General features: G+C 46.3%; 1 pseudogene; it reads right to left on the reverse strand.

Annotated features, from left to right (window-relative positions):
* Positions 1-217: 217 nt before the first annotated feature.
* Positions 218-2,048, reverse strand: LOC132888836 (general transcription factor II-I repeat domain-containing protein 2-like; annotated as a pseudogene).
* Between the last annotated feature and the right edge of the window lie 16,592 nt (positions 2,049-18,640).

An 18,640-nucleotide genomic window follows, 5' to 3' on the forward strand; every position in this document is an offset into this window, starting at 1 on the left:
ATTTTTTAATCAGCAATATGAATTTGAATAGCCAGAATACAACAACTTTTTCCTCAACACGTTAAATATAAAATTATATTTTTCTTCAAAAAATCAGGCTAAATGAATATTTCAAGCTGATGAAAATTTGCAAATTTTTCAAATAAAAACTGTGATGTGATATCAGGAAAAAGTCCAGAAACAAGAAACATAAAGCTATTTAGTTTTCTCTCTTATTTCATTTCTCCAAGCCAGATGCTTGGCATCTTTTCTTGGCTGCAAGTTCATTTATATTTGGGGTTAGGCTCTGAGCTGCGGAAACTCTCAGGATAGAGTGGAGATGTGCATCAGTGAGACAACTTCTTTGTGTGGTTTTGTTCATCTTCATCACAGAGAAAAGTTGCTCACACAGGTATGTACTACCAAACATGCAGAGCATTCGAGCAGCGTGTAGGTAGAGTTGGGGCATCGTGCCCCCCGGATTTATGGTATGGCGCCAACCCAGGTCCCCGGATTTATGGTATGGCACCTTATCCACCTGAGCCACGACGCCCCCGACACTGGAGTTCTATCAGTTCCATCTGGATGTTTGCCGGAGCTTTCTCCATGTCAACTGCAAATGGACTTCTGAGCAGTTCAAAGTTAAATTTCTGTGCTTCAGAATCGGCAAAGTGCTGTGTAAACTCAGTGCGCAGTGTGTTCAGTTTATCAGCAAAAAGCGCAGCTGGAAACACAGCGGTGGAGACCTGGACTGTGATTTTTTTGGCAATATGGAAAGTGGCATAAGTTCCCTTTCTGCATCTGCATCTCCCACAGGTGCAACTTAACTTGAAAAGCTTTCACTGTCATACATGTCTGTAATCACACGGTCCCGTCCCTGAAGCTGGAGGTTTAATGCATTAAGATGCTTCGTTATGTCACACAGAAAGGCCAACTCGCACAGCCGCTTTTCATCCTGGATCCCTGTTGAGTATTTTCCTTTACTTTCCATGAACTGACAAATCTCCTCATGCAGCTCGAAAAATCTGCTGAGCACCTTTTCTCGACTCAGCCATCGCACCTCTGCGTGATAAGGCACGTCACCAAATTCAGAATGTATTTCCTCCAGAAAAGGCTGAAACTGCCCGATGATTTAAACCTTTGCCTCTTATAAAGCTAACTGTCTGTGTTATGGTGCTTAAGACATGTTCCATCTTCAGGACTTTGCTGCATAGCATTTCCTGGTGTATGATGCAGTGATGCACTGTCAGCTCACCTGTGCAGTTCTTCCTCTGCATCTTCTCCTGCATCTGTCCCACCAATCCACTCTTTTCCCTGCACATTGCAGGTGCTCCCTCTGTCGTCAGTCCCGTAAGTTTGCCCCAGGGCAGTTTCATGTCATTCACACATTTAGATACTTCTTCAAATATGTCTTTTCCTGTGGTTGTGTCATGCATTGGTTTAATACCCCCAAATTCCTCTGTAACACATAAACTGGAGTCCACTCCACAGATGAATATTGCCAGCTATACAGTGTCAGTCTTGTCAGTGCTCTCATCCACAGCAAGGGAATATGCAATAAAGTCTTTTCCCTTTTCCATCAACTGTGCTTGTAAATCAGTGGCAAGCTCACATATCTGATCAGCAACTTTATTTTTGCTGAGACTTATATTTGAAAATGCTTGCTTTTTATCTGGACACAAGACATCGCACACTTTAATCATGCAGCGCTTCAAAAACTCTCCCTCTGTAAAAGGCCAGGCTGATTTGGCTATCTTTTCTGCCACTACAAAACTAGCTTCCATGGCAGCTTCACTTTGTGATTTTGCTTTTGTGAACATAGCTTGCTGTAACACCAGACTCTTTTTAAACTCTTCTGCCTTCTCTAGCTTCTGCTGTATGTCCAGGTTTTTGTACTTGTCTTGATGTTTTGTCTCATAATGCCATCTTATGTTATATTATTTAATTATGGCCACATTAGCTCCACAAACAAGACACACAGGTTTACCTCCGATGTCAACAAACAGGTACTCTGCCTTCCACCTGTTTTGAAAATCCCTGTTTTCAAAGTCCACTTTTCATTTGGCCATTTTTTGGGGGTCAGGCTAGCTTAAATGTCACTGTAAAAAGTGCTGACCGATGCTTTTATCCACTGACCACTGATCAATGTGTCATTGGCAGCGCGGGAAAATGGGTTGGTGCACAGGTCTTGACCTGCATGGCAGCTGTTGTAGTGCATAGTGGGATTTGTAGTATGAGTGGTGGGAGTGCTATTTACTGGCAGGCCATTAATAATAGCCATATGAAATTATCTCACGGGCCGTATATAATTATATTGTGGGCCGGATCTGGCTTGCGGGCCTTGAGTTTGATACCCCTGCTCTATATTGTCAGAATGCAGGCACTGATGGATGTATGTGCAGATGAAAGTGGGAAGCAAACTGTCAACAGAGCCAAAATGAGAGATGGGAATCGTGGTCAGTAAACTAGCAAGGGTCAGGCGATCGGCAAACAACGTAGATGAGAGAAGACAAAAGGGTGAAAACGTGAAAGGGAGTTCAAAGAGTCAGAAATTGAGAGACAGTCAGAAATAACAAGGCTTGGTATGGACTGATAGAGCAGAACGATACTTTGCACTGAAGTGGTGCATGAGAGTGGCTTAAGTAGGGAGAGCAGTGATTAGGAGAATGTGTGTCAGCTGTAATCAGTAATCGGGAGACAGAGGGCACTGCAAACCTTGGGGATTGTAGTTCGAGGTGTCCATGTTTGTAGTCAGAGTGCTCTCTGCAGGTTTACTGACAGATCCCCCCACACACATTCTTCCTGGGACACCCCCTACCTCTGGGTGCTGGTTTGTCAGGATGAAGTGCATGGAACTCTTGCTTGAGGAGTGGGACTAGTATATCCTTGGCAGTGACCCAGCTCTGTTCTTCAGGGCCGTACCCTTCCCAATCTACCAGGTATTTGACTTGCCCTCCTCTTCGTCTAGAGTTGAGCATCTTGCTTACCTGGTAGACGGGTTCACCCTCTATGTCGAGAGCTGGGTGATCCTGGACCAGCGTGTTCTCAGCCAGAGGGCCTGGAATGGCAGGTTTTAGACTGGAGACGTGAAATGTTCAGCCGCGATATATCGTGACTGAAGTTTTTTTGCAGGTGTTGGGTTCCCTTAGGTTCTTGTTTGCTACCCATACTCTGTTGCCCGGGGAAGAGTTAGGATTGTCTGCCTGATGTTTGTCTGCATATTCCTTATATTGGGCATTGACAGTTTCGAGACATTGGTGTACCTCCTCCCATACTGTCTGGCTGCATGAAAACCAATCCTCGACAGCTTGTACCTGGCTTGGTGTGTCATCCCAGGGGAACAAGGGTGGCTGGTAGCTTAGTATGCACTGAAATGGTGTTAGCTGAGTTGCGGAGTGTCTGAGGGAGTTCTGTGCATACTTGGCCCATGGGAGAAAGCATGCCCAGTCCCCCTGATTGCACATGCAGAATATTCTTAAGAAACAGCCAATTTCTTGATTAGTTCTTTCTACCTGGCTGCTTGACTGGGGGTGATACCCTGACATGAGACTTACTGACACCCCCTGTTAAGGTTTTGCTGGGAATTGAACCCGGGTCGCCAGTGTAGTAATCCAGCAAACCCCCACTAGGCCACCAGGGGAATGACTCAAGTGCAGAGGAGTGAGGCAAAAGTAGAGTACAAAATAGTTGATTGTCAATGCTCAGAAGTTCAAAAATCCAAAGCAAAAAATAACAAAAGTAAAATCCAAACGCTCAGAAGATACAAGGAAAAAATAAAACATCCAAAAGTTCGAAGTCAAAAAATCCAAAAACCAGAAAAGAAGAGGCAAACATCCAAATGCTCAGAAGATCCAAAAATGGCAAATACAAAGTCCAAAAAGTCCACAAGAAAGCAAAATACCAAAAAACACAAGGATATAGGCAAGGTACACGGAACAGAGGTTACTAGCCATGAACAGCACAAAGACTCCATGACTAGAGACCAAACTAAGGAAGTATATATACACATGGTAATTAAGAAACTAGGCAGGGCAGAAAATGAAGAACAGGTGGGGCAAAAGGCACATGAAAACAAAAGCTGTCAAAACAAACACAAAACACAGAACAATAGTGGCCTCTAGCAGTCAAAACAAACATAACAAGAAAAAGAAATAACAGCGGCCTCTAGAGGCCAAGACAGTTCCAAGTCCTAACAGGACCCCCCCCCCCCCCCCCAAGGAGCGTCTCCTGACGTTTCCAGGGCGATCAGGATGGGCCAAATGGAAGTCCCGACAAAGTTCTTTATCTAACACGTCCCGAGCGGGGACCCAACAGTGCTCCTCAGGGTCGTAGCCCTCCCAGTCCACTAGGTATTGAAGCCTGCCACGGACCCGGCGGGAGTCCAGCAGGCAGCGCACAGTGAACACGGTCTGACCCTGGAGGATGCGGGGAGGCGGGGGATTCCTAGGGACAGGGGCATAAGAGGACGACAGTACGGGCCACAACAGGGATACATGGAATGTGGGGTTGATCCTTAGAGTCCGGGACAACTGGAGCCGGTAGGCGACAGGGTTCACCTTGTGCACAACCTTGAAGGGGCCAACATAACGAGGGGCAAGCTTGTGGTTCTCCACCTGCAGAGGAAGGTCCTTGGCGGACAGCCAAACCCGCTGCCCAGGGCGGAAAATGTGGGCAGGCCTTCTATGGCGGTTGGCCTGAGTCTGGTTGGCCCTGGAAGTCTGGATGAGGGTCCTCCTAACCTTGTTCCAGGTCTTGCGACACCATCTCACGTACTGGTTGACCAAGGGCACCCCAGTGTCCTCCTCCTGTTCCGGAAACAGAGGTGGCTGGAACCCGAATTGGCACTGGAATGGCGACAACCTGGTGGCCGATGACTGCAGGGTGTTGTGGGCATACTCCGCCCATGGCAGCCAGGTGCTCCATGATGTCAGGTTATCCATCACCAGGCCTCGCAGGGTGGTTTCCAGGTCCTGGTTGAGCCTCTCAGTCTGGCCATTGGACTGGGGGTGGAACCCAGAGGAGAGGCTGGCAGTGGCCCCGATGAGCTTGCAGAACCCCCGCCACACTCAGGAGGAGAACTGAGGCCCCTGGTCTGAGACGATGTCCTGTGGGAGCCCGAAGACTCGGAAGACATGAGTAAATATTAGCTTGGCTGTTTCAAGGGCAGAAGGGAGCTTGCACAGCAGTATGAAGCGGCAGGCCTTGGAGAATCTGTCGACTATGACCAAAATGACAGTGTTACCTTGTGAGTCTGGAAGGCCCGTGATGAAGTCGACTGCCACATGGGACCAGGGATGCCGGGGAATGGGCAGAGGATGCAGGAGGCCCTGGGGATGCTGTCATGGGTTCTTGCTTCTGGTGCACATGTCACAGGACAGGACGAATGACCTCACTTCCTTCTCCATGCTTGGCCACCAGAAGCGTCTTTTCAAGAAGTCCAGGGTCCTCCGAGCTCCCGGGTGGGCGGTGAGAGGGGATGAGTGACCCCACTGGAGAACCTTGGCCCGGGCTTGACGTGGGACGTACAAGAGGCCTGGTGGCCCCGATATGGGCGCTGCTACAGAACTGAAGTTCCTGACAAACTTGCAGTAGAAGTTAGCAAATCCTAAGAACCGCTGAACTTCTTTAACAGACTTGGGAGTGGGCCAGTCCTGGACAGCCAGGGTCTTGGCTGGATCCATCTGGAGTTGTCCCGTCCGTACAATAAAACCCAAAAAGGAGACCTCGGGGACATGAAACTCACATTTCTGGGCCTTAGCAAACAGATTATTCTGTAGCAGCCTCTGGAGAACCTGGCGGATGTGGTGGCGGTGCTCCTGCAAGGTCTTGGAAAATATCAGAATGTCATCAAGGTAGACAAAAACGTATTGGTTGATCGTATCCCTCAAGACATTGTTGATAAGGGCCTGAAAAACTGCTGGTGCATTGGTGAGTCCAAAGGGCATCACTTGGTACTCATAGTGCCCTGACAGGGTGTTAAAGGCAGTCTTCCACTCATCTCCCTGTCGGATATGGATGAGGTGGTACGCATTCCGTAAATCCAACTTGGTGAAGAAAGTAGCACCTTGGAGCAGGTCGAACGCTGTGGACATCAGTGGAAGGGGATAGCGGTTGCGCACAGTGATCTTATTCAGGCCCCTGTAGTCAATGCATGGTCGGAGCCCCCCATCCATCTTGCCGACAAAGAAGAAGCCGGCACCAGCAGGTGAGGTGGAGGGTCGAATGAACCCAGAGGCCAGGGCGTCCTTGATGTATTTCCTCCATGGCCTTGCATTCTGGCTGAGAGAGGGAAAACAATCTGCCCCGAGGAGGGGTAGCCCCAGGGAGCAAGTCGATGGCACAGTCGTAGGCATGGTGCGGAGGAAGAACGGCGGCCCTACTCTTGCTGAAGACTTCTTTCAGATCCCAGTACTCTGTGGGAACTTGAGATAACTCGGTGAGATCAGGGGGCTCAGCAGGAGACACAGGAGAGCTAGAGAGCAGACAAGAGGCATGGCAAGCAGGGCCCCATTCCACAACCTGGCTTGTTACCCAGTCTATGCGAGGGTTGTGGCAGGTAAGCCAAGGAAGGCCTAGAATCACTGGGAACTCTGGTGAATGAATCAGGTGCAGGGATATTTCTTCTTTGTGACCTTGAGACTGGAGAAAGACTGGAGAAGTTACTTGGGTGACTCTTCCATCACCTAAAGCTTGGCCATCCAGGGCAGACACAGACAGCGGGACTTCAAGAGGTGTAGTAGGGACATTGATTCTTCGGGCGAAGTGGACATCCATAAAGTTTCCAGCTGCCCCGGAGTCTAACAAGGCCTGGCAAGAGGCCTGGCAAGAGGCCTGGCCATCACCCCAGGAGATGGAGACTGGGATGTAGACTCCTTGGCCAGGAGGTTCGGGAGAGAGGGTAGTCCCCATCACAACCCTCCCTCGGCTGGACGGGGTGGTCCTTTTCCCGAGAGCTCGGGACATGATGCTCAGAAATGGCCAGGCTTGCCACAGTAGATGCAGCACTTGTTCCTCCTTCTGCGCTCCCTCTCAGACGCGGAGAGACGAGTACGGCCCACTTGCATGGGCTCAGGACAGTCACGGGAGGAGGTAGACGGACTCCAGGTTGAGGCAGTGAGACAGGGGAAGCTCAGGACTTGGTGACACTCTCTAATCCTGTTGTCAAGATGAATGGCATGTGAGATCAGTGTTTTGAGGTCACTTGGGCATCCGATAGAGGCCAGACCGTCCTTGATGGGGTCAGACAGACCATGGTGGAAGGCTGAAACCAGGGCAGTCTCACTCCATCCACTGACTGCTGCGAGCGTCCGGAACGAGATGGCGTAGTCTGCAACGCTTCCTCCCTGCCGGATGGACATGAGCTTCCTGGCTGCATCTTTACTGATGTCCGCCTGATCGGAGACACAAAGCATCTCCTCCGTAAACAGCTTGAAATCAGAACACTCGGGTCCCTGTCTCTGCCAGATGGCTGTTGCCCAAGCTCGTGCCTTATCAGCTAACAAAATTATCACATATGCAATCTTGTGGCGATCCGTAGTGTAGGTGGTAGGCTGGAGCTCAAAGGTGAGTTGGCACTGGGTAAGGAACTCCCGGCACTCACTGTGCTTGCCGTCATACCTCTGTGGTGCAGGAAGGCAGGGTTCGCGAGGTGAAGGAGGCAGCGTGGCAGGAGGCACTGGAGCAGATGGTGGAGCAGGGGGAGGATCAGGAGGAGGAGATGGGGGCAGAGGAGTCAGCTGTGCCAGGGCTTTCCCAATTTGCTGAAGCAGTACCTTGTGGCGAATAAGGGCCTCACGTTGGCTTGCAAGTGTTCGTCCATGAGTGTCCATGGTAGCTCCAAAGCGTGTTAAAGCAGCCATAATTCCCTGAAGGTTAGCCGGGTAGACAGTTGAAGAAGCCTCTGCTGAGTCTGTCATGACGGAGTCTTTCTGTTAGGGTTTTGCTGGGAATCAAACCCGGGTTGCCGGTGTAGTAATCTAGCAACCCCCCACTAGGCCACCAGGGGAATGACTCAAGTGCAGAGGAGTGAGGCGAAAGTAGAGTACAAAACAGTTTATTGTCAATGCTCAGAAGTTCAAAAATCCAAAGCAAAAAATAACAAAAGTAAAATCCAAACGCTCAGAAGATACAAGGAAAAAATAAAACATCCAAAAGTTCGAAGTCAAAAAATCCAAAAACCAGAAAAGAAGAGGCAAATCATCCAAACACTCAGAAGATCCAAAAATGGCAAATACAAAGTCCAAAAAGTCCACAAGAAAGCAAAATACCAAAAAAACACAAGGATATAGGCAAGGTACACGGAACAGAGGTTACTAGCCATGAACAGCACAAAGACTCCGTGACTAGAGACCAAACTAAGGAAGTATATATACACATGGTAATTAAGAAACTAGGTGGGGCAGAAAATGAAGAACAGGTGGGGCAAAAGGCACATGAAAACAAAGGCTGTCAAAACAAACACAAAACACAGAACAATAGTGGCCTCTAGCAGTCAAAACAAACATAACAAGAAAAAGAAATAACAGCGGCCTGTAGAGGCCAAGACAGTCCCAAGTCCTAACACCCCCAGTCTGCCCGTGAAGCATGTCCAGAAGTGTGAGATGAACTGAGATCCCCAGTTGCTGACAACGTCCTCAGGAATGCCATAATACCTGAAGACTTGCTGAAATAGTTCAGTTGTTTGTGATGCTGTGAGGATGCCTGGTAACGGGAAGAGTTTGAGGGCTTTGGAGAAGCAGTCGATTGTTACCATGATCGTGGTATTGCCTTGAAAGGTAGGGAGGTTGGTGATGAAATTGATGGCTATGTGGGACCAGGGTCTCTGAGGTACTGGGAGGGGACAGAGCTTGCCTGTAGGCAGGTTTCTTGGCACTTTCATTTGGACACAGACAGGCAATGAAATGGTTAGTTTCTGTGAGCATGTTTTCCCACCAATACTTGTTTCTCAGCAATTGATAAGTGCGCTGACTGTCGGGGTGCCCAGTGGCGGGAGACGAATGAGCCCAAGTTATGAGTTTACCTCTTACGCATTTCAGAACATATAGTAGCCCTAGTGGAAGATTGCTGGGTAAAGTCTATGGTTGTGAATCCCTCACCTCCTTATCGAGATCCCAGGTGATGGACTGTAAGAAGCAGTGTTGTGGAAAAATCAGGTGTGTGACTGGGCTCTGGTGAGGCAGAGCAAAGACATGACATAGGGCATCAGCCTTCGAGTTCTTGGACCCTGGATGAAATGATATGGTGAAGTCAAAATGTGTGAAAAAGAGTGCCCACCTGGCCTGGTGAGGGCTTAATCTCTTCACTTTCTTAAGATACTCCAGGTTCTTGTGATCTGTGAGAATGATGAATGGATGTGTGGCTCTCTCTAACCAGTGTCACCACTCTTCCAGGGCTAGCTCTCTGTTACTTATGTCATAATTTCTTTCTTCAGATGAGAGCTTTCTGGAGAAGAAGGCTACAGGATAGGTTTTCTGCTTCTCCCTGAAACATTGAGACAGACTGGCCCCTACTCTGGTATCAGATGCATCTACCTCAAGAATGAAAGGCATAGACGGGTCAGGGTGCTGTAGCACTGGAGCGGAGGTGAAGGCTTGTTTCAGGTGGGTGAAGGCTTCTTCTTCTGTGGGGTTCCATTGGAGCCATTTGGGTCCCTTCTTGAGCAGAGTGGTCAAAGGTGCAGTGATCGTGCTGAAACCCCTGATGAACCGGCAATAGAATTTTGCAAAGCCCAAGAAACATTGGAGGTCCTTTATGGATGCAGGTGTGGGCCAAGAAGTGACCGCTGAGACCTTGGATGAGTCCATGCTAACTCCTTTGGCACTGATGACATATCCTAAGAAGGACATACATTTCTGGTGGAACTCACACTTCTCAGCCTTGACATAGAGGTGGTTCTTAAGCAGGCAATTGAGAACCACTCAAACGTGATCCTTGTGACTTGCTTCATCTGGGGAGTAGATGAGGATATCGTCAATATAAGCAATGGCATATTTACCTAGCATGTCCCATAGAACATCGTTAATTAGGCACTGGAACATGCATAGCACCCTCTTGGTGGTGACATACCTGGGAGTAGGTCAATTGCACAGTCATAGGGATGATGAGGTGGTAGCCCACAGGCCTTTCCCTTGCTGAACACTTCCTTGAGATCCAAGTAACATTCTGGGACATTGTCAAGTGAGTTTGGTTGCAGGCTTTCAACAGAGGTTGATGAGATGTTGACTTGTGGTCAGGCTATGCAACCCTGGAAACAGGCTGGCGACCATTAGAGGATTTCTTTGCTTTGACAGGAGATCAAGGGATCATGGAACAATGCGATTTTTGTCCTGGTCGTGGAACACTGGACCAGCTCTATACCCTTCATAGGGTGCTCGAGGGTTCATGGGAGTTTGCCCAACCAGTCCACATGTGCTTTGTGGATTTGGAGAAAGCATTCGACCGTGTCCCTCGTGGTATTCTGTGGGGGGTGCTTTAGGAGTATGGGGTTTGGGGCTCTTTGCTAAAGGCTGTCTGGTCCCTGTACGAACGGAGCAGGAGTCTGATTCGCATTGCCGGCAGTAAGTCAGACCTGTTCCCAGTGCATGTTGGACTCCGACAGGGCTGCCCTTTGTCACCAGTTCTGTTCATAATCTTTATGGACAGAATTTCTAGGTGCAGCCAGGGGCCGGAAAGAATCCTGTTTGGGAACCACAGGATTTCATCTCTGCTTTTCGCGGATGATGTTGTCCTGTTGGCTTCTTCAAACCAGGACCTTCAGCATGCACTGGGGCGGTTTGCAGTCGAGTGTGAAGCGGCTGGGATGAGAATCAGCACCTCCAAGTTAGAGGCCATGGTTCTCGACCGGAAAAGGGTGGCTTGCCCTCTCCAGGTTGGTGGAGAAGTCCTGCCTCAAGTGGAGAAGTATCTTGGGATCTTGTTCACGAGTGAGGGAAGGATAGAGTGTGAGATCAACAGGTGGATCGGTGCAGCCTCCGCAGTGATGTGGTCGCTTTACCGGTCTGTCGTGGTGAAGAAAGAGCTGAGCCAAAAGGCGAAGCTCTCGATTTACCGGTCGATCTACGTTCCGACTCTCACCTATGGTCATGAACTTTGGGTAATGACCGAAAGAACAAGATCGTGGATACAAGCAGCCGAAATGAGTTTCCTTCGCAGGGTGGCTGGGCGCTCCCTTAGAGATGGAGTGAGAAGCACAGTCACTCGGGAGGAGCTCGGAGTAGAGCCGCTGCTCCTCCACATCAAGAGGAACCAGCTGAGGTGGCTCGGGCATCTCTTTTGGATGCCTCCTGGACATCTCCCTGGGGAGGTGTTCCAGGCATGTCCCCCTGGGAGGAGGCCCCGGGGAAGACCCAGGACATGCTGGAGGGACTATGTCTCTTGGCTGGCCTGGGAATGCCTCGGTGTTCTTCCCGAGGAGCTGGCCGAGGTGTCTGGGGAAAGGGAAGTTTGGGCTTCCATGCTCAGACTGCTGCCTCCACGACCCAGCCCCGGATAAGCAGAAGATGAGATGAGATGAGTCACAGAGTCCGATTTCTGAATCTGATCTTACCCTCACTGACCAGGACAGACAGTCTATTCCAAGGTTGAGGAGGACCAAGAGCATAGAGGTGTGCAACACACACAATGTAGAGAAACTATTAATGTATGTGCTTAACATTTCTTTTTGTCCTTTGTTAATTGTGTATGACAAATGCTTAATTGGCAAGCTAACTGAACTTGAATTAATCTTTTTTTCTGTCCTGAAGATGAAAGGGCAGATTGATTTTGATTCAGATGAGCTTTTTTATCCAACCTCAGATGACAGTGGATAATGCCTTGGTCACAACTGGCCGTACGTGCTCCTACGGCCGGTCTACGTGCAAAAAACGCAAGAAACGCATGGAGGGCATGCGTGTGACATGCTGATTTTCGAGCCGTAGACTGGCCGCAGACCGGCTGCAGAGGTTCTTTGTCATGTCAAACAAACTCTACGGGCGCTTACATTTTTTCAGGTTGCAAGACAAACTTACGGCCTCGTGTGTCTTCCGTACGGCCAACGTGCGTCTTTCGTACGATTTGCTGGTGTCAGGTTTGGGCAAAATGTCAATTTTTTCGTACGTCGCACTTGCGGACTCCATATGTGTCGTGCTCCCCACATACATAATTAGTGCAGCCAACGCGCGTTCAGATATTTTGTATGTCCTCCATGCATGTCGAGTAAGTTGGCCGTGCATTGGCTGTACGGCAAGAGTGCATCAATCACACGAAAACTCGGGTATATAAAGCTCGGGTATATAATTTGCACTGCATTGTTTCAATATGCCAAAGGCAAAAGGGAAGAGGAGGAGAGAAAAGGTGTCTGAGATGGAGGAGAGAGAGGGGGTGACTGAGAGGGAGGAGAGAGAGAGGACAAGGATCAGTGAGGAGGAGGATGAAGACCATGACAGTGGCCAGCAGGCCAGGAGTTTGTCGTATTCTTTCGGTGTAGCAGACGAGGAGAGGTTGGTAGATTTTTTCCGTGCCAACCCTTGTTTCTACGACAAGACTTTGGACAAATGTTGTGCACGTGAATTTTAACTTTCTTTTCTTTGCATTTCTTAATTTAAAATACCAAAATATTTTGTTTTATGTTTTTGTTTACTGTAGTTGCCAAGGTAAATGGATGGTTCAGGAACCAGAGGACGGCTGTGGGAAAGCTATTGAAGAAAAAGTCAGGGCAAGCACTAGAGGCATTCACAGCCAGGAAAAGATGGCAGCTACAGAACTTTGGTTTCTTGAGGGATCACATCGTCCCAAGATCATACATGTCTGACACAAGAACAGTAAGCATTTAGCATGTATTGTTGCTTGGATTATTATAAATGATCATGATTAATGATGATTAACGATCACAATTAATTATTTCATTAATGATCATGATTAATGACTATTTTCTGCTTTGTTTCGTTCCTCCAGCTGCCATCATCAGAGTCCAGGACAAGCAGGGGAGCTTCGACCAGTGAAGAAGAAGATCGAGCGAGTGACAGGTCAACCTCCAGCCGGGCCTATGTTCAAGCCCAAAAGAAGCGCTCAAAGAAGATTGACGATGTCATTCTAGAATACATATCGAGGCCCAGGCCCTCTGAGGAGATTTCCCAAAATGTATAAGACTTTAGCATTTGTTTGGCCAAAAGAATACAACTTATTTGTACAAAATGTATTTTAAATTGATGCGTATAGTTTTTCTTTTTATGGTATTCTTATTTAATGGTATATGGAGTTAATAATCATTAATAATCATTATGTTGTTTACATTTTTCCATGATCTTGAGCAGATTGAAGCAGCTTTAGCCGCCAGTTCTGCAGGACCCCAAGATGAACGCACGGCACTGGGGAATTGGCTCGTGGCCAGGATCCCGAAGATGCCTGATGAGAGATGGGAGGACTTCACTGTAGCTGCCCAGAATCTGATGCGGGAATTCACAAAGCCCATCATGCCCCCTCCACAAGCCCAAGACACTTCATTGCCTCCTCACATTGCCTTGCAACAGTCCTGGCAGCATCCCTCGCAGCAGTCCTGGCAGCAGACCTGGCAGCATCCCTCGCAGCATCCCTGGCAGCAACCCTCGCAGCAGTCCTGGCAGCATGACCCACCCCGTTGCCACAGCACTCCAATGAGGCAGGTGCAGCAGGTGTGTATTACAATGGAGTAGCCAGCGACAAGACACATTCTACTCTGCACATGTGTATATCTTCATGATAAATTAGATTGTGTATAATTATCTTTTTTTAAATGACAAATTTTGATGACATATATAATTAAAAAAAACAACAAACAAAAATCATCTTTTAAATGTTTAATGTTTCTTGTCACATTTAAAAAAAATACAGGTAAACTACAGATAACTAAAATTTAAATATCTTTTAACGTCTTTATTTTGCAGATATCGGTTCCTCTACCTAGGCCACATTCAGCAGGGCCACCCACAGCAGGGCAATTCACCCCAGGAAGCACGTCAGGGGGGAGCTTCTCCAACATAGGTCTGAGCAACAGTTTCATGAAGCAGCTTGAGGGAGGGGACTCCGGATCGACCCCGACAAGCCAGAGGGCAGAGGACGAGGACAATGTCTCAGATTAGCTATATAGGAGCGGAAAGACATTAATGTAATCTGTTTTGTTAATCTGTTTTGTTAATAAATGTTATGATTGACCATATATAATGACTTCTTGTTCATATTTTCCTAGAAATAAGTCTTCTGAAAAAAATTACTGCAGAAAGCAGAACGATATGTGTGTGTGGGTGTGTCAGAACACCTCTAGTTCTCCGAAAATATTTTACCGATTTCACTGAGACTTGGCAGAGGTATAATTAATCTAAATGTTATCATATTTCAGTAGTTACTATGTTTTTTAAAGAATTATATATATATATATATATATATATATATATATATATATATATATATATATATATATATATACACAGAGATGGAAAGAGTACTAAAATATTATACTCAAGTACAAGTACTGTTACTCTGATTAAATTTTACTTAAGTACAAGTAAAGTTACCAGACAAAAAATCTACTCAAGTAAAATTAAAAAGTAGATCATTTAAAATGTACTTTGAGTAAAAGTAAAACGTTACTTTTAACAATGGGTGTTTTCTGCCTCCATTGTGTTGTGCAAAAATGAAAAAGAAGAGGAAACAAGGATATATGTACATCTCAACCCAGATGTTTTATTTAAAGGAAGTGTATCAAATTGAATGCTTAGGATAATGCTGCATTAAAACTGAGACAAACAAAAAAGGTCAATACACACAGTCATGTCGTTTACATCGCCCTGACCACACACAAAGCATTGTACACGAAATATGAAAGTGAAATGTTGCACCGAAATCTTGTAGCTTGCCTGTGTGCACTGTGTGTTATTGAACAATTCAATTCAAACATTATTTGTTTTGCTTAGTATTCCTTTCTGGCCTGTTGGATGTAGAATGATAGGAGGACTGATCACGTCAGGTTGCTTGCATGATTAGCCAACTGAATAACAGACTAGTTACCGTTATGTTACAGTACCAACAGGTTGCTACTTCAACATTAGCAATGCCATCCACTATTTTTGGAATATAACCAGCCTATTGTTGGTTTTACTATGGAAAGGAAACATTATGATCAGGGGCGCAGATACGTTTTTTGAACTGGGGGGGACAAAAAACTGGGGGGGACAAAACTGCCAGCAAACCAACCCCAATCCCGATATGCCTGTCAAACTTGTTGTGGGTAACCATAGCAACCAAGCTCGAGCTTGCAACCTGTGCAGTCTGCGCAGCTCAACCAACCGAATATCAGTCTTTGTTTTGTTTTATGTGAGTTGTTGCAACTATGTATACACTGCTGTGCACCTCAATAAACCGAATGGTAATTAGTCTTTTGATTTTTCCGTGAGGTTTGCCTTATGCAAAGAAAGACAGCATAGATGTTTTTTCCTCCCTATAAGTGGGGGGGACCGAATGAGGTGAATTTAAATCTGGGTGGGACGAATCCCACCCATCCCACCGTCTATCTGCGCCCGTGATTATGATGCCAATGACAATACTTACCTCAACATGCTTGCGCAGATTAGACGTCGAATTTTTGTATGCCGCAATGGTTGTCTTCTTGGGCACACATAATCTGCATTGCATAATGAAACTGTCACCCGTTTTCTCTACGAAGCTGAAGTGATCACGTATGTAGGGCAAGGGGTGCACTTCATTACTGGAAGAAATTGCGTTTTCTGCAGGGTCGTCCACCACAGGTTCCTCGGTCTCCTCCATGTCCGCAGGGGCGCTTTATCAACACCCGTGGCCCAGGGGCTAGGCCCCTCATAGGCTACCTGTCAACCCTACCCTTACCATTGGCCAGGAAAACACTCTTATTTTATTTGCAATACGTGTCAAGCATTTACAGTGTAAGCGTGTAATTAGCCTAGAAGCCTACGATAGGTTATGTTTGGCTCAGCATAGCTGCGCAAGGCCCATGCTCACATCGCTCAACACATCCGACCACAGAGGGAGAGAAGAACGCGCGCATTATCATTACAGAGCCGGTTCTGATTATTACCACGGACAGGACAGTGATACTGCGTAACTTTCACGCAGGGGCATGGCCAGAGATAACCACACAAGCGCGCATGCGCTAATGTAGACCTATGTGTTGTAAACATAAAACACACACACCTACAGACAAGTCCTTTTAAAAAATAAAATACATAAAAATAGCTCGGCGGCATGAAAACAAACATTCACTGCAAGACAAGGTGCCCTAGAATCGCCATCAGTTTTTAATATCTATATGGACTTTGTTGTCAGGATTGCACAGCATGAGATATCAAAACTGTACCCAGATACAGGCTTCAAATTCAGATATTGCATTCCAAATGAGGTATCCACAAGAGAAATGCATACGAAAGCACGAGCATCAGGAGAGGGTTGCATAACAGAGATTCTATACGCAGATGATCAGGCCATACTCGCTGGATCCATCGAGGAGCTTCAGAATATTCTTCAGTTGTATGATAAGACCTACACCCGCTTTGGTTTACAAATATTATATGTCAAAACAGAAACAATGGCTTTTAACATCAATGAGGATATCAAATGTAAACCAAGTATCATTTCCCTTGGCGGCACTAATATTAAAAATGTCCGCACCTTTAAATATCTTGGTTATAATGTCAGCAACTGTGATGAATCCTCACACTTCCTGCATGCTAGGATAAGTGCTGCATTCATGAAATGGAATGAACTGAAACACGTTCTAACCGACCACCGAATACTACTAAAAACCCGTATAAAGTTCCTAGTGGCATGCGTTCGATCTCGTCTCCTGTACAGCACACAGGCATGGCAACTATCATCCAGTGAAATTCACAAAATTGAGGTAGTGTGGCACGGCTTCCTAAGGAAAATGATTAAAGGTGGATATAAACGAAAGAATGCCCCTGACCAAAAGAACACTACAAATGAAGATATAGACTCGAGCTACAAGATGTCCAATGCTGACCTCCGGAAACTGACAGGAAGCCAGGATATAAAACTATCCTGCTACGTACAACAACTAAAATATATTGCTCACGTTTGCCGGATGGGCAATAACCAAGTGCAAAAGCAGCTCCTGTTTGACAAAAATGGTTACAAATGGACGAAATGGGAAAATCTTCTGGGCATAGACACCCAACAGATAAGACGTATGATGATGGACAAATCAAACTTTGAGCAACTGCTGCAACTGCTACAGCAGAAGCACCCCTAGAGAGTTTAACTTTTGACAGGGGAACATGATGATGATGATGAAGGTACTTGGCTCGGCGGCCACATGAAACGTAAACACCATGGACAGCGGCCAAACTCATAACTCTACAGACCGAAATACATGAAACCAAGTCCTACTAGGGTCTATTTTACCGATCTATGTTCAAGCATCATGCAAGTCTTCCTTCTCCTTGAATAAGACCGTGCATTCAACTGCCTTTTTGACATGACTGCATAGAAATACCACTTGCAACAATATTTCACGCACTCCATCAAGAAAAAAGTTAAACATGATGAACACGGGCATACTGTTTTGAGCATACGATTTTTTAAAAAGAAACTAGCTACATCAAAGTCCTTCAATAAACCCATCCTTTAGTGCAAATGAGCTTAACCTAGTTCAAAGCATGACGCTAGCAGTAGCTGCATAAGGCAAAATCATGTGGGCCTTTCGTCAACAACAAGCCACGGCGGGCAAACAATAATCAAGTGTCCTTACCTTAAAATGTTGTCTTGACCACAGAACTTCTCAAGTATTTCACTTAAATCCACACGGGTTAACAACACACCCAACACAGCTAGCAAGAAATGTGGATCTGCGCTAGCTTTGTATTGCTATTCCCCTCAGTATGCTTACTCTGTCTGCTGCCCGAACTGTGAACATTATAGGCTACAATCTTTTCATCAATTTCTTCAGTAGATGCCGTTTTAGACAGGGGCGTCAGAAGCATTTTTAATGTGGGGGGGGGACACACTGGCGGGGGGTCCTCCGCCAGAAAATTTTTAATTAATTTTCAACAATAAGTCCTCATTCAACTAGTCCATATATTCATCAGCCTGTTTTTAAACCCACCGCTATGCCTAAGATAATGAGATGAATGTGACACAATTTATCACCAACAATGACTTTATGGGTGCATTTTACTTTTTATTTTGTGTTTTCTATTTAGTTTTAGATGTAACACAACATGCCACTGGGCCAAGCAATAGTGACACTCAACTGTATGTTTAAAAATAAGAATATTCATAATCTCACACAATGAACAGGCATGACATGGCATCATGCAAACTTCATAACACAAAATCACACTGTGTCAAGCAACGGTGACACATAAAAAATAACTTCACACAATGAACAAGTGCAGTTTTGTCAACCTACATGCAATGGTGGTACTACAGTAGCATTTACAGATTAGTATAACAAATAGATTTATAGATATAACTCCTTCTTATATTGGTGCCACCACAATTTCTACCACTTCATAACTTTTATCCCCCTTTCCTTCACAATCCACCCGGAATGATGCTGCGTTCATGTGCTATGGGAAGATGATATTTTCCAGTTGGGAAGTGGTATTTACCAGTGTGTTGTGTTCACATGCTTTTGTTGTTGTTGACAAATTAAAGATGG

This window comes from Neoarius graeffei, chromosome 7 (assembly GCF_027579695.1).
Source record: "Neoarius graeffei isolate fNeoGra1 chromosome 7, fNeoGra1.pri, whole genome shotgun sequence".
Taxonomy (NCBI): domain Eukaryota; kingdom Metazoa; phylum Chordata; class Actinopteri; order Siluriformes; family Ariidae; genus Neoarius; species Neoarius graeffei.